The following is a 4,848-nucleotide window of genomic DNA, read 5'->3' as shown; positions in this document are numbered from 1 at the left end:
AATTGTAGGAGTGATATCAACCAATAGGACTTTCATTGCATGTCATGTGTTGATGGAAAAGGAAAAAGAGTATGACTATACTTGGGCATTGGAAAGGTTTCGAGAGATACTCATGCTTGAAGTTCTAGTGTTGATTGTGACTGATAGGGAGCTAGCTTTGAAGAATGCAGCCGATGTAGTCTTTCCAAATGCAAAGAAGCACTTGTGTCGATGGCACATTTCCCAATGTGTCTTGAAAATGGGAAAAAATATTCTGAGTGACGAGCAAAACATAAATAAACTTTGTGTCATGTGGACTAATGTGGTAAAGTCAAAGACACAGGAGGGTTTTTTTTTGAAAAGTTTGCTTCTATAGAATTAGTTTTTAAAGACTATCCTGTGCTCATCCAATATTTGCGTAGAACATGGTTGCCTTACAAAGAAGCATTTGTTGCTTACTAGATAGACCAACAAAAGCACCATGGAAACACTACGACGAATAGGGTGGAAAGATTGCATGCTCGACTGAAGTTGAGCTTGAAGGGGACATGCAAACATGATTTTCTTGGAATGTGGAAATTGATCCATCCAGTTATCAATATTGAGATGAGCGAAATTAGAGCCTTTTTTGAGAGGAGTTTAACTAGATTTCAGCATGAGCACAATGACGAGTTTTTTAGTGAGCTCAGAGGATTTATTTTAAATAGAGCTTTAGATTTGATTTTGGAAGAAATGGGACGTATAGATCTCATTAGGGTAGATGATAGTGTTTGCTACCACACTTTGCGTGCTTCACACGGTTTGCCATGTGTGCATGAGCTAGTGATACTCAAACAAAAAGGGTGCAGAATACCTCTTTCTGAAATTGATGAATTTTGGAAAAAGTTGTCTATTGAATCGAGAGCCAGTGATCCCATTAGTGTTGATTACAAACCAGCTATGGATTTATTTATTCAACGACTAAGATCGACTTCTGAAGACCAGTAGAGATATATGATAAAGATGCTCATGGAACTTGCAAAGCCTGAAAGTTCATCATTGGAGCCATCAAAAGAGGATGCTACACCAAAGGGCCGCCCTAAGGGCAGTACTAAGAAGAGGCCAACAAAAGAAGAGTGGTCAACTACCCAAGATCCGTCATGGTTTGAGTACCCTCCGGATACTCCATCCGTGACTCCACAATCCTTAACGAAGCCCAAGGTCAAACCATTTGTTCCAAAGAGGAAGAAACCAAATGTTGATGTTGGTTGCTCCATTAATGAAATTGAATATCCTCTAGATGCTCTACCCGTGACTCCACAATCTATAACGAAGCCCAAGGCCAAACCATATGTTTCAAAAAGGAAGAAACAAAATGTTGATGTTGGTAGCTCCATTAATGAAATTGAACATCCTCCATATGCTCCACTTGTGACTCCACAATCTATAACGAAGCCCAATGCCAAACCATATGTTTCAAAGGGCAAGAAGAAACTGAGTTTTGATGTCAGTTGCTTCATTGCTCAATTTGGATATAAAATGTGTTTTCCACGGGAATTACTACAATTTATTGTTGGTTTTGAAGACCCCGTTGGCAATGGAAATTGTGGTTTCAGGACTCTCTGCTTGGCTTTGGGAAGAAAACAAACCGATTGGTTTTGGATGAGACAATAGTTATTAAGTGAGTTAATGTCAAATGAGGAATATTATGTGAGGATATTTTCCCAAGAAGCTGTTGATGGATTAAATAAAAGGATAAGGAAAAAGAAGAGAACTCATGCCAAGAGGAACAAATGGATGGATATGCCTATTACTGGGTATTTGTTTGTGTCGAGATTTGACGTTGTGCTTGTACAATTCTCTACATCATATTGTTATATCTTTCTCCCTATGAGATCCCCAGTGGATCTAAACAATGTTAATGTGCTTGGGATCGGTTATGTTAATAGTAATCATTACATTAAACTAGATTTGGAAGATGGTTGCCCAATTCCAAAAATAGTGTTGTTTTGGAGCAGGAATAGTCTAGAAATAGCAAAAGGCTGGGAAATTCTAGTGAGAACCCGTGTGGAGGCATTCCAAGGGTTAAATGTTCAAGGGATTGCTCAATATGTTCAATATGGTCTTCTACAACTATTGCTTTTTTGTTTTTTCGTATTCGATGAGATGCCATTTGGGGCACCTTAACTGAAGGCTTGGCGACTAGAGACAACTTTCCCTTTCTTTTTTCTGGGCGGCATGACTATCCCTGTAATACGTCAATAGCTAACAATAGTCAAATTTCAATTACAACCTAAACTTTATGATGCAAGACAGAAAATGCAAGCTTTTGACTGTGCCATGAAAAATCGATGATTTTTTTGTAAACTATATATTAACTATAAGCACTCGGAGTCTCTCAATCAAAGACTGTTATTAAATGACAAGTGATACAACAATCCCAACATCCTCATAATCTTATCCAAAATTTCAAAGTAAACATTTCTAGGAAAGCAACAAGTTAACAATGGACTTATGATAAAATGAAAGCAACTATATATAATATTAGCAAAGCTAAAATACATATTTCCAATGTATTCACTTACTTCACTAATTATGAGCTAAAATAATTGATAGGAGAGATGGCTCACATACTTCACTAATTAGGAGCTTTAATAATGAACCCACTTGAAACAATTTTACTTCTTCAACAACAACAAAAAAAAAAACCCCCGTCATGCTAACAAACACATATTTCCAATGTATTCACTTGCATTACCCAGTTAAACAGAAGGTAAAGATGATCTGTAGTTAGTGATAAAATAAGTCTTTCTTGGCTGCAACTTCCGCAAAAGGTTACTACTTTAGATTAATTTTTGGATTGGGCATGATCTTGACTAATCCAACAATGTATTATATATGTGAACATTTATTTTGGATAAAATATGGCTATTCACTAGATCTTAATACTTTGCTATGAACTCACTTCAATAAGCTAGAGTTGGACCAAGGTGCAAATTATTACAGTAAAGCTGATAAGAGTAAAAAACTAACTACATAGCTATGAATCAAGTATATCAACGAGAACATCAGGATTACTCTAAACTCAAGTATAAAATATGAAGATTATACCCATTACCCAAATCTTAAAAACAAAGAATCAAACCATAAGCAAACAACACAGTTAAACAAAAGTTAAGTTAAAATGGATAATAAAAAAGTTCTTATTACCTTAAACACTTGGTTTCCCTTTGATTTTTTTTTTAAATTTTAGAGGAGGAGGAAGAAAGTGAACAGTCGAAGGAAGAAAGTGAAAAGAGAAAACAATGTTTTTTGTTTTTGGGTTGACAAGGCCCCAGGGGGGTGTGCCCAACGACAATTTTAAGTTTGGGGTATGCTTTGAGAAAAAATGGGGTCTGCCTTGAGATGGGGTCTGCCTTGAGAGATATGGGGTCTATATATAGTCCTTCCCTTTTGAAAAGCAAAACCAATTCTCCTAAACACAAACTTATCGAACCAACTGTTGTCACATTGATGTCCAATACTTTGTGTACTCCCCTAAGGGCATCATCAACGCGCTGTTAAAATAACTTGTGACACATCAACTTTTTTAGTTGATCAAAATTACTATAATCTTGTCAAATACCAACGCATTTTCACAAAATTACTAGTTTCTATTTTGGACGAGAATATTTGTCCCGTTCTAATTTGAATTTGCTTTAAACGGCAAAAGTTGTCCCTTCCCAATCGAAACAACTTTTTTATTTTAATTTGTTATTTTAATTTTTTATTAAAAAAAATTGAAAAAGTTTTGGCCGGCAAAACTTATCCCGTCCAACATCTTAGGCCCCACGGTTCAAAATCGAGCCATTTTAATTTTTTTATTAAAAAAAATAAAAAATTCTGGACGGCAAACTTTGACTAGTCCAACATGTAGACGACTAAAGTTATCCCGTGCGAGTGGCTGCTAAATTTATGAGTATTTTGGTCGAGAATTTGACAATTGCTGAGATAGAAACAGGTGTTTCGCAGCGTGTTGGTGAACAAAATTGTCTAAAAAATTTCTATCTGTCACATTAGAAGTGGGTTTTAACAGCGCATTGATGATGCTCTAAGTAACTCAACACATTTTTTTAAGCCATTATGTTATATTCAAACAAAATATACACACTTGGTAGTTTCCAATGGGGAAAATTAAGAAACGTGTATTCCAAAAGACAGACGGTGGTCGAAGTAACGTTTGAGAGATTAATAGATGGAAACGTCACTTTAAGTGAGCGTCCTACTTTTATTGCGTTTCTTGGAGTATCGTTTCTCTTGTTTGCAAAAAAAAAAAAAAAAAAAAAAAAAAAAAAAAAAAAACATAATCAAAATTCATCAAAAACAAAATTTTCAATCATGCAATTCTCAATTTTGAGACAAAGACTACATCAATCAACGATACCCATTCTTCATTCCTCTCAAAATCCATTTCGAATACAAACCCAATAAAATTCATGAACCCCATAACAAATTTCTACTCATTCACCTCAAATCCAAAACCCCATTTCATAGACAGTCAAAGTTTGAGGAAATTTAGTAGAGAATCAGACCCAAGTGTTGATTAGAGTAAAGAAATAGATGAAATTAATCTAAAATTTGTAGAAGTTAGAGAAGAGATAGAGTCAGCTATGGAGTCGTAAGAGATTGTTTATTTCGATGAAGAGTCAGAAGTTGCTAGAGATGCACTGAAAAAAGTGTTGGATTTGTTTAATGGGTTGCTAGAGGAATTGTTTGAGAAGGAAAAAAGAGTGGCGCAGAAAGCTATGGGATTTAAGATTAAGCAATTGAAAGCTGAACAATCTAGAAGACCGAAACACACTTCCTATTAAGGTATGAAACTCTTGCCTATAACTGACATCGGTTTTGATG

This window comes from Coptis chinensis, chromosome 9 (genome assembly GCF_015680905.1).
Source record: "Coptis chinensis isolate HL-2020 chromosome 9, ASM1568090v1, whole genome shotgun sequence".
Lineage (NCBI taxonomy): Eukaryota > Viridiplantae > Streptophyta > Magnoliopsida > Ranunculales > Ranunculaceae > Coptis > Coptis chinensis.
The sequence above is the reverse complement of the archived record's forward strand: the minus strand, read 5'-3'. Positions refer to the sequence as shown.